Raw genomic sequence first — 11699 nt, forward strand, 5'->3', positions numbered from 1 at the left:
TCAAAGTGTTCATACTCTTGAGTGAGTATTGTCTTCCTGTTCTTCTTAATTGTGTCAGTTCCCTGACACCTTGTTTCCAGAGCATCCCATATCTCCTTAGCAGTCTTGCAGTTGATTACCCTGTTTGACATTACATTATCAATGGCACTATGCAGTAAGTGTCGTACCTTAGCATCCTTAGCAATTGATGCTATGTCTTCAGCAGTATAATCACTCTTCTCTTTTGGTACGGTCTTTGCTGCTTCACCTGCAACTGCAACAGCAAGCTTGGTTGGTTTGTGAGGGCCTTCCTTGATTCTATCAAGGTATTCTGGATCTGTTGCTTCCAGGAACATGGTCATCCTTACCTTCCATATGGGATATTCAGATGGTCTCAGTATGGGAACTCTGATGGTCTCATACCGACTCTGAATTTGTGTCTTTGGTGATTCCTCAGTTTGGTAGGCTTAGTTGGAGTTTCTGTTCCGACATGATTGTGTTTGGATCTTTAACTGTATGTATGTTAAAGATAGGCTCTGATACCAATTGTTAGGTCACACACACACTGTAGAGGGGGTGAATACAGTGTATAGTACACTCAAATCGAACTTTAAGAACTTAAGTAACAGAAAACAAACTTTATTGAAACAATAAACTCTGTTACAGTATGGAACTGTTACCTCTCAGTGATGAACAAATATCACGAGAGCTGCTAAGGTTACAATGAATAATCTTCTCTAATAATGATAACACTTTTAGTGTAAACCCTATGTCTGTGTTTATATACTACACAGTTACATAATCGCTAATTGATATGGAATATAATTCTGCTTCCTAAAATATATCAATCAGATATCTTTTCTTCCAAGTATTCCATTCTTTACGGAATTCCTTCTTCATGCATATCTCTTCTTATGTTTATCTTGATCTTCTTTCCTTTAATCAGCTACTGTCCTTATCTGATTGTCCTTCAGCACTTAAGTTCTGATATTTATCTTCTGATGATTATCTCCTGATAACATAAGTACTGATATCCTTAAGTCCTGACTTCCAGTATAAGTACTGATCAACAGTTTACTGATTTATCCTGTTCAAGTAAGATCTGAAAGCTAAACATAAAACATATTAGCCATGACATTATCAAATAATCTAACACATCCGTTGAAGCTTTCATCCGTTGATGCCTTATTCGTTGAGGCTTTATCCGTTGAAGCTTTATCCGATGATGCATTAGCAGTTGAAGTCTTATCCGTTGAAACACTTATCCGTTGATGGATATTATCCGTTGAAGCTTTAGAGACATCCGTTGAAGCTTTATTTCTTATCCGTTGAAGGTCTTCAATATCAGTTGATACTTTTCACTTATACAAAATTACAAGGCATGAAATATTTACAATTAACCCTCCTATTTGCATATCCGCTAGTAGTCAACATGACTGATAATTTCCCACAACATCTAAGAATTACAACTTGAATCCAGAGAATGAATATGCTACAATACTAAACTTATTTCTAAGTAAAGCTACTCCTTCAACGGATAGCCAAGATGGTCTTATCCGTTGAGGCTACAAACACTAGATTTCTACTTAAGTGTTTTGTTTAACTTATCATCAAACTAATACACATATTCCTAACAATCTCCCCCTATTTATGTCTACTAGAATGTAGGCATAAATTTGGGTTTAGCTTGATGATAACAAAACACTTGACAAACATATTAACTGTAATAAAGCAGAAATTCAAAAGTGCTGCAAAATATGTATGCTGAGATGGAATTGAAGAATTACATTGTTTCCAAGGGTGCTCCTTTAGCCTGAGTAGATTAATTTCTTTTCCTTTGACCCTTGTTTTCTTTCCTAGCCTCCTGTCATTCTCTCTATTTGAAGTTGAAGTTGTCTGTAGAACTCAGCTTCATCTTCTTCATTGATGTCCAACTTAGATTGCATATCCTTGAGAGTTTCATTACTGGCAATCTTGAGCTGATCTTCAAGTCTGAAAAATCTTCTGACTCCTTTTTCTCTAACTCCATCAACCAATGAGGTGATTTGTGAACTGTAATTCCTCTTTCTTGAATGAGTAATGTTCTAGGCAAGGCATTGGGCTCCCACCAAGTCTTCCTTATGTTGGCAATCTTGTTGAGAATCTCAGTCTTGGCAGTCCTGGTAAAGCCAGAATCCCTTTTTATGGCTGAGTAGACTCTAACCAAGGTAGAGTAGCCTTCATTCAGAATCCTGTAGAGAGGCCAAGTTCTTTCCCCACTTCCTTTGTATTTGAACACTAGTCTTTCTGGTAGCTGTCTAGGCATCTATTCCCCTTACTTCTCCAGCTCATCCAGATAGAGTTCAATGTCTGAAAATTCCTTTATGTCACAAATGAACATAATCATCCTTAGAGGCTTGTGGCTTAGGCTTCTGAGTGAATTTGATTGAGGTTGGAGGAGGTGTTGATTTGATTTTTCTTTTCTGTTTCTTTGATGGTGGAGAAGTGGTTAAGAAGGTGGGCAATTTGATGGTGTCCCAATCAATTGGTTCCTCTTAGGTGTGATTGTTTCACCATGGATATTTATGAAGGGGTCAGGCACAATGGGTTCAGGAATAGAAGGTAGTGGTTTGGATTTTGATTGTTTCTTCAGCTTCATCTACATCTTTCTTTTTGCATTGGCCTTCTTTCTGTTCCCTTTCTGCCATTTCTTCTTTCCTCACTTCTTTCTCCCACATCATCACTAAACATGTCCCCCATACCTACATCTTCACTCTTGTCTTCAATTTCCTTTAGCTTGACTTGACTTTAGCTGTTTTTCAAGCTTTGCTTGTGCTCTTTTGTCAGCCTTTAGCTTTTTGGCTTCTTCCTTCAACCTTCTGGCTTCTTCCCTCTTGGCTATTGAGAATTTGGGATGTCCTTGCATCACACAGATGCTCTTTCCCTCTCTAAAGATAATAGCCATGTTCATCCTTTCAACCACATCCTGGTCTCTTTGTGCTTTATGATATTCCACCCAAAACCTTGTCTTCATTAGGCTTTGGAAGAGGAAAATCCACTTCTTTCATCTGAGCAAGCTTAGAGGATTCTTTGTAGAGTCCTTATTGGATCTGTTGTTGGGCTTGAGAACCATAGGTTTCATATTCTTGGCAGAAGTCTCTCCAACCTTATTCCTCCTTACTGGCTTGAGCTCCATAATAATTGATTCCACCTTTGTGCTATGCTTCACAGATTGTGATTAGAAGTTGTAGAACCAAAAATTTGTTGCACCTTTTCATCAATTTTCCTCCTTTGCTCTTTGACTTGCAATTCAGCTGCTGCTATCTGGATTAGATCAATTCCATCAAGCTTTCCTTTGATTTGAATAGTTGGAGAAGTGGTGATGGCAGGAACTAGCACTTTAGATATTTGAACTGTTGTTGATGGCTCTCCTCCCCTTCCCTTTTATTCTCCCCCTTTTTGTTATCATCAAGGATAGGGGTCAAGCCTTGTGCTTTTGCCAGCTGCATTAGTAGATTTGTCTGAGTTTGTTGATTCTGAAGAATGGTGACCATAGAGTCTTCAATGATCTGAACTCTGTTTTCCAACCTGGCCAGCCTCTTGTCAGCATCAGATTCTCTCCTCAATCTCACTAACAAATCTTGCATAGTACCATAAGGCATGACTGAATCCAACTTCTCAACATTGTAGGATTTCAGATCAGCAATATCCTGCTTGAGTTCATCCCACACTTAGATTCTGTCTGATATGCGGCAACTGCAAGAGATGCAGAGAGTCTAGATGAGCTTGAAGAATTGCCTTTGTACTAGCATCTGTAGTGTCCTGAAGGGCCTTCTGTATAGACATTACTTGCTTGACCAAAGATACACCAAACTATCCTGGTGTAGATTCCTTTGCCCATGCCCAGTCAGGTAGATGTGGAACAGAACTTGGGCTTGCTGCTTCCCCTAAGTTCATGCTCTCATCCAAAGAATTAGAGTCATCATCATTAGAATTTGCTCCAAATTCTTCAGATGGCTCACCAGCTTGAGAAGGCAGCCTATTAACAGCAGCTTTATCTCTGAGAAGAGATTCTGAAGTGTGTACAATGTTCAAAGTCTGCTCTGCCTCCACATTGCCCTGAGCAGCCAACAATTGATAGGCTGGAACAGGGTGAGTAAAAGTGTCAGCATCCAAGGAAATGTTATCAATTACAGCTTTGTAATGTTGCTGAAATTGTTTTCCTTTTCAGCATCATCCACAATCATTGACTCACTGGCAATGGCTGGATCCACCCTTGTAGCTTCGTACCTGCCTTTCTCTCATTTTCTCTATTTCTTGCATCAGGGGCTCCCCTGGCTCACACACACCTCACACCCTCACCCTCACCTAAAGGTGGCACTCCCCTCACTCACTTTTGCCATGCTGGAAGAAATAGCATGCATGTGTTGACTCTCAACCTCTCCTTTTGCCTGGGAGCAACCCAGCCTCTCACTCAAATTATCACTCCCTTCCCTCAAACCTAAAAGTGATTGTACAGTAACCATGTCTTCTACAGTTGGAATTGTTTCTGTTATATGTGTAGAGACCATCAACGGATAGGGAGTATCCGTTGAAGTGGAAACTGATGATATCAACGGATAACTGCTATTAAGCTTATCCGTCGAAGAACAACCACTGTCAACGATGAGAGATATCCGTTGAAGAAGGAAAAGATGTAGATATGAAAGTGACATAATTGTTGAATCTGTGTGAATTGATTTTAAGTGAGGTGACACAGATTCTTCAACTATATCTGAAAGAATTGGCTGATGATCCAACAAATCATCTAAAAGATGATGATCATCAGGATTTAGTGGGGCTCCTCCCTGAGTTTTAAAGAGGGAGAATCAGAATTGATGTGAATATCATATCCATCCATCCAGAGAGGGTGATGGAGAGTTTGGTTGATGTGTTCTATTATAGAGAATGGGGCTGTGACTCCACATTTGCTGGAGTCACATCAAGCTGAATTTGAGAAGGCAAAGATACAGGTGGATGTATCTGTGCTGTGTGTGCCCCCTGTGTGGAAACTAGGGTTTTAGCCTTCTTCTCCTTGAAAAGGCTTTGATTGGTGAATGTGTGGCTTCAGTGTCCCTCCCTCTTTTGTTCTGTGTCCCTGGTTGGGGACTATTTTCAATAGCTGCATCCTTTTGGGAGGATGCAACTAGGGATGTATTTGACTCCTTTTGAACCACCACAATCTTTTGAGAGACTGTGGCTTGGCTGGCTGGGTACCACTCACCTCTCCCACCTTATCCTGGGGGTTTCTTGATGTTCACCCCTCCCCTCACCACTCACACCCTGTTCACTCCCTTCAGGGTTTATGGTAGTTGTTACAACTGTTGTCTTTTGAGAAACAACAGAGGTGGTTTTCTTTGACTTGTGTTTTGAAATTTTAGTTTTGGTGGCTTTGGTAGGAACCTGTTGGGACAAAGACACAGATTCCATTGCCATACTAGAAGGCAAAGAAACAATGAGGTTGGAAACAGTAGGAGTTATAGAAGTGTTTACCTCACTTACTTGTGGTGCATTCATTATTGGCAAATATACCAATGGCACCTGGCTGTTGAGGTTGATTCTCAAAAGGTCTGCAAGGACCCTTTTCTCTTGAGCCCAGCATTTGAGTTTATTGCTCTTATTAGATATAACCAACCCTTCAGCAACATGGTTAGCCAATAACATAAAGAATCTAGCATAGTAGATGTTATGGGGTCTATTAGCTTTGTTACCTAACCTGGAACCTAATTCTAGCATGACATAGTTGCTAAAATTAAAGTACCTATCAGAAACTAGCATATAGAGCATATTAACAAGAGATGAAGTTATGGCATCAAAATTGCTAATCTTCCCAGAGAAAACCTTGATAAAGGCATCTCCAAGAAAACTCCATTCTTTCCTAAGGCCCTTCCTTCTAATACTACCTAAACTGGCAGAATCAAAAGATAGCCTATGGAATCTAACATAGCAGATACATCTTTATCAGTGTGTGTCATGGCATTATTCTCAGGCAACTTAAAGCAAGACTGTATATCATCACAGTTAATGCAATAATCCTACCTTTGAGAGAGAGGCAATAGTCATATCTGTGGAGTTGAACTCTACAGTTGTCCCAATTTCCTCAATTACCTCACAGTAAATGCGTTGGGGCTTCCAGCATTGCATAGCTTAGTTTTACAGTTTTTGATGAAGTTCATCATCTTGTGATAATCATAATGGGCTTCATTCTTTTCAACCAAGGCTACTGAAATTGTTTTTTTCATAAACAAATCCAGACTGAGACATAATTTTGACTACCGGTGCCATTTGTTATGAATAGAGGTTGCAGAGAAAAACTTGAGAGTTTTGGGAGAGAAAGAGAATAAAAATTGCAAGAAAGCGTAAAGTGAAAATAAGAATTCAATGGGCTTTTATACTTTCTTGAATTAAACAGTAAAAAAAAAAGATGATTAAATGATACTTTAAATAAATTACAGCCGTTGAGAATAAAGAAAAACTGTAGAAATTCTGAAAACCTGCCTTAATACAAACACATACAACAGTGTAATATATGTATCAATGGTTAAGTAAAAGAATCAACGGCTGTGGACTCACTTAAAGTAACTGATGTGACACTTCAACGGATAAGGTAAATAGTTATCCGTTGATGATCAACACTATTTTATCCGTGAAGGATAAAATTACCAGAAATGTATTTGTCTGTTCAACGGATAATGAACATCCGTTGATAGAACAATTTTGGCTTTCAACGGATGGGGAATATCCATTGATAGAATACTTTTTAATTAAAGCAACTTTGTTCTTGCAGCAAATTCATTTTAGGCATCAAAGAAGATTATAAAGAGGACATAAATTTATGAAAATTAAGCATACCTAGCTCACTTACTAATCTTGTGAATGTTGATTCATCAAGTGGCTTGGTAAATATGTCTGCAATCTGCTTTCACTTGGAACAAAAGGAAGTTCCACTGTACTTTCATCACATGTTCCCTAATGAAGTGGTACTTGATGTCAATGTGCTTGGTTCTTGAGTGTTGCAGTGAATTCAAGTACTGTGTTGTCACAGAATATAGGAATTTTGTCAACAGTTAGTCCATAGTCAAATTAGTTGATTCCTCATCCATAGTATCTGTGCACAGCAACTACCAGCAACAATGTACTCAGCTTCAGCTGTTGGAATGTAGAAACAGAATTTTGCTTCTTGCTGAAACCAATGACACAAGCTTGTTCCCTAGAAATTGACAGGTGCCAGTTGTGCTTTTCCTGTCTATTTTGTAGCCTGCATAATCTGCATCTGAGTAGCCGATTAGATCAAAACCAGACTCTCTAGGGTACCAAATTCCTAGATTTGGAGTCCCTTTGAGAAATCTGAAGATTCTTTTAATAGCCAATAGTGAGATTCTTTAGGGTCAGCTTGAAATCTAGCACAGAGACATGTAGAGAACATTATATCAGGTCTACTAGCAGTTAAATATAAAAGTGAGCCAACCATGCCTCTATAACTTGAAATGTCCCACAACTTTATCAGCCTTGTTAATTCAAGCTTGGTGGCAGTGGCCATGAGAGTTTTTTGCAGATGAACAGTCCATTAAGTTCAACTTTCTTTAAAAGATCATAAATATATTTAGTTTGACTAATGATAATCCCACCCACTAAATTGTTTAACTTGTAAACCAAGAAAATAAGTTATGCATCACCAATGATCAGTTCAAAAGGGGTGATTCTTGGTCCCTTTCCTTTGAGGTGTAGATTAGCTCTAGATGAGGTTGCCTCAGTATTGTCATGATGTGAGATAGAATATGATTGGTTTGAAACTCCCCTGAGTTGCTGATCCTTTGAAATGAATTGGGAGCTCTATCAACTGATGAAGGTGAATTGATTATCCGTTGACAGACTGTTATCAACGGATGCTCATTGTGAACTTCAACGGATGATGCACTTTGTCTTTCAACGGATGCTGCATTGCTTCTTTCAACGGAAGCTGAATTATGACTTTCAACGGATGCAACATTATGTGCATTATCCAAAGGCAGATTTTGAATTCTTCTTGAGATGCCTTCTTCATCATTCTCATCTTCACTATCATCACAATATATCTCAATATTGTCAAATTTGAGTTCCCTCATCTGTTAGTCCATCAATCTTTTTATCATCAACACAAAATGCACAAGATTCCATGATAATGTTGGTTCTTAGATTGTAGACCCTATATGATTTTCCAGCAGAATAACCAACAAATATTCCTTCATCAGCCTTGTATCAAGTTCCCTTTGTGATCAGGTTGATTCCTTAAGATGTAGCATTTGCAACCAAAAACATGCAAAAAGTTTAAGTTGGTTTTCTTCTCTTGAATAATTGATAGGGAGTCATGACTTTTGCCTGATTAATTAGAGAAATATTCTGAGTGTAACATGTACAGTTAACAGCCTCAGCCCAAAAGTAAGTTGGGAGTTTTTGACTCTTCAAGCATTGTCCTTACAGCTTCAATTAGTGATCTGTTTCTTCCTTTCCACCACACCATTTTTGTTGTGGAGTCCTTGGAGCTGAGAACTCATGCATGATCCATTTTCTTCACAGAACAACTTCATGGTTGAATTCTTGAACTCAGTTCCATTGTCACTCCTAATATTCCTTACTTTGTAATCAGGATGATTGTTGACTTGCTTGATATGATTGATAATGATTTCACTAGCTTCATCCTTTGATCCAATAAAATGAACCCATGAAAACTTTGAGAAATCATCTACAATCACTAGGCAATATCTTTTTCTTGAAATTGACAATACAATGACTGGTCCAAAAAGATCCATGTGTAGCAGTTGTAATGGTTCATCAATTGCAGATTCAAGCTTCTTACTGAATGATACTTTCTTTTGCTTTCCTTTCTGACAAGCATCACACAGTCCATCCCTTGTGAATTCTACTAGAGGCATTCCTCTAACTAAGTCCTTTTTGACTAGATCATTCATTGTCTTGAAATTCAAGTGGGACAGCTTCTTGTGCCATAGCCAACTTTCAACTGGACTTGCTTTGCTGAAAAGACAAGTAATAGATTCTGCATCTGTAGAGTTGAAGTCATCTAAATACACATTCCCTTTTCTAACTCCAGTTAGAACCACTTTATTGTCCTTCTTACTTGTGACAATACAGGCTTCAGAATTGAAGAAAACAGTATTCCCTCTGTCACATAGTTGACTGATGCTCAATAAATTATGTTTGAGACCATCAACCAATGCAACTTCATCAATGATGACATTTTCTTTTGAAATCAAGCCATATCCTATAGTGAATCCTTTGCTGTCATCTCCACAGGTTATGCTAGGGCCAGCTCTCTCCTTGAACTCTGTGAGCAGGGTGAAATCTCCTGTCATGTGTCTTGAATAGCCACTGTCCAAGTACCATAGATTCCTTCTTTTTCCCTGCACACAACAAAATCAATCAAGTTGATTTTGGTACCCAAGTTTCCTTGGGTCCAGCCTTGTTAGTCTTTTTCCTAGACTTCATTCCTCCTGCATCTTTTGACTTAGGTAACTTTGGGACAACCTTGGTCTCAGATGTAGTTGGTTGAAGTGTAGGGTTAGTCACAGAATCATTTAGCACATTTGATTGAATTTGATAAGGCATAGATTGTGCAAACATATTATTCCACATAGGCATATTGTATGACATTTGAGGCATACTAAATGTAGTAAAATAAGGATTATTAATATATGGCATGTTTGCAAAATATGCATGGGGATTCTGATGAGACATAACAGGCATAGCATGCAGAGGTGACATAGACATGTTAGGCATGGTGGGATTTGAAGGCATGGGAGCATTCTTAACAGATTTGCAGTTATCAGATAGATGATTAACACTTTTACAATGTACACAGCTTTTTCTAGGAGCATACTTATCAGGTGTGTAATTGTTATGTTTATTAATCCCTACCTTCCCATTTCTTTTAGATTTTCTTTTAGTTTCCTTTTTATGCTCAACCAACTTAAGCCTATTTTTCAGCTGATCTAAAGTCATGTGTCCTATATTCACCTTACTGGCATCTTTGGATGTGCTAGCTCCTTCTTTGACAAAGTTCTTGAAAGTTGAACCATCCTTCTTATTGAGATTTTATTTTTAAGATTACTTGCCTGTTTTAATTGATGAGCCTTCAACGGATGCTCTTTTTCTACCTTCAACAGATAACTTTCATCATCCGTTGACAATCCATCAATTAATTCTAACTCATTTTTGTTTTTCTTCCAGGCATTCTCACAGAATGATTCAATTCCCTGAACCTTGGCAATCTGAACACTAACATCCCTAGATGTTTTCCAGGCCTTGACTACCTCTTGCTCACTTTCTAACTGTTTAGAAAGAATTTCTACTTTCTTAACAGCTTCTTCTAGTTCACTCTCAATAGTCAAGCATTTAAGTTTAATATTTTCAAGCTCAATTACCTGATCCTCTAACACAGCATTCCTATCACTTAAAAACACATTATTCTCTTTGATCCTAGTGTTTTCTTTAGCTAGTGATTTAAGAGAAACACACAAATGAAATAATTCATTGGACATATCATTTATGGCTTCATTGCATTCATTTTTAGAAAGCTAAGAGAGATCAGTAGTAATTACCTGGGTGCTTGATGAACTAGTTTCATTTTCATCAGAATTAGCCATCAGGGCTAGGTTGACATATTCCATATCATCATCTTCATTGACTCCATCTACTGCCCAATCGTCTTGAGTGAGAAAAGCTCTTTCCTTTTGTTTGAGCAAATCAAAATACTTCTTTTTGTAATCAACTTGCTCAAGTTTCTTCTTATCAGAGGTTGGCTTCCTACACTCACTTGCAAAGTGTCCACTAATGCCACAGTTATAACATTTGAACTTGGATTTGTCCACCATGTTTTGTTTGGCTTAGTGAATTTTGTATTTTTCCTGAATTTTATCTTTGCAAACCTCCTGGACAGAAAAGCCAGATGTTCATCAACATCATCAGAGTCATCCTGACTGGAATTGTCTTCATCCTCAGCTACTTGCTCCTTATCCTTGCTTGATTCTGATTTACTTGTGCCAATTTTGAGACTTGGCATTATCTTCTCCTCATTCTTGGCTTCAATCTTCTCATTGTCAGCTACAAGTGCAACTGATCCTCCTTTTCTCTTTCCCTTTTCCAACAGCTCATCCTGCTCCATTTCAAGTTCATAAGTCTTCAAAATTCCATATAATCTTTCAAGTGTGAAGTTCTTATAATCTTGAGAATTTCTTAGAGAGACAGTCATAGGCTTCCATTCCTTTGGTAGAGGCCTCATAAATTTTAAGTTGGAATCCTTGACTTGGTACACTATACCATACAGCTTCAATCCATTTAACAGTTTCTTAAATCTGTTGAAGGTATCATTTAATGATTCTCCTTCTTCAAAGTGAAAATATTCATACTGTTGAATAAGAAGCTGCATCTTGTTCTCTCTAACCTGCTCAGTACCTTCACAGATGATTTGTACAGTATCCCAAACTTCCTTTGCAGTTTGGCTATTGATGACATTGTCAAACGTATCTTGATCTAAGCCATTAAACAAAATGTTCATGGCTTTCTTGTCCTTGCGAATTTCTTCCATGTCTTCAATAGTCCATTTTGCTTTTGGCTTGGGAATGAACTGTCCAACAACAACTGTTGCAGTAGCAGCTGTGGCCACTTTGTGAGGGATGTCAGGACCATTTTCAATACAGTTGATGTAG

This window comes from Apium graveolens, chromosome 2 (assembly GCF_009905375.1).
Source record: "Apium graveolens cultivar Ventura chromosome 2, ASM990537v1, whole genome shotgun sequence".
NCBI classification, from domain to species: Eukaryota; Viridiplantae; Streptophyta; class Magnoliopsida; order Apiales; family Apiaceae; genus Apium; species Apium graveolens.